The sequence below is a fragment of the Seriola lalandi genome, unplaced genomic scaffold (genome assembly GCF_002814215.2).
Source record: "Seriola lalandi dorsalis isolate HSWRI2012SDOR001 ecotype SW California unplaced genomic scaffold, Sedor1 jcf7180002054966, whole genome shotgun sequence".
Lineage (NCBI taxonomy): Eukaryota > Metazoa > Chordata > Actinopteri > Carangiformes > Carangidae > Seriola > Seriola lalandi.
The window spans coordinates 154,979-155,369 of NW_019525517.1; the positions used below are offsets into that span (position 1 = coordinate 154,979).

General features: G+C 41.4%; 1 protein-coding gene across 1 annotated transcript in view; it reads left to right on the forward strand.

Annotated features, from left to right (window-relative positions):
- LOC147817396 (uncharacterized) overlaps window positions 1–391 on the forward strand; it is a 3,032-nt gene that overhangs the window by 1,771 nt on the left and 870 nt on the right. The window lies entirely within an intron of this gene.

Consider the following 391-nt stretch of genomic DNA (forward strand, 5'->3'; position numbering starts at 1 on the left):
CTCGTGGTCGTATCCCTCCGCCACGCAGACTAGTTCCAGGTCACTTCCTGTTTATCCAGAGTCAGAGAAAATATGAACCAATGGTGTGAAAGTTTGTCATAATTGCTGTGAAGTCTTGAGTAATGGCTAAAACGTGTTTTGTGAGGTCACACTGACCTTTGACCTTTGACCACCAAATTCAAACCAGTCTTTGAGTCCAGGTGAACGTTTTAACCAAATTTGAAGAAATTCTCTCCAGGTGTTACGGAGATATTGCGCTCATAAGACAAAGAACATGTTTTTGAGGTCACTGTGACCTTAACCTTTGACCTTTGACCACCAAAAATTTAATCAGTTCATCCTTGAGTCCAAATGGATGTTTGTGCCAAATTTGAAGAAGTTCCATCAAGGC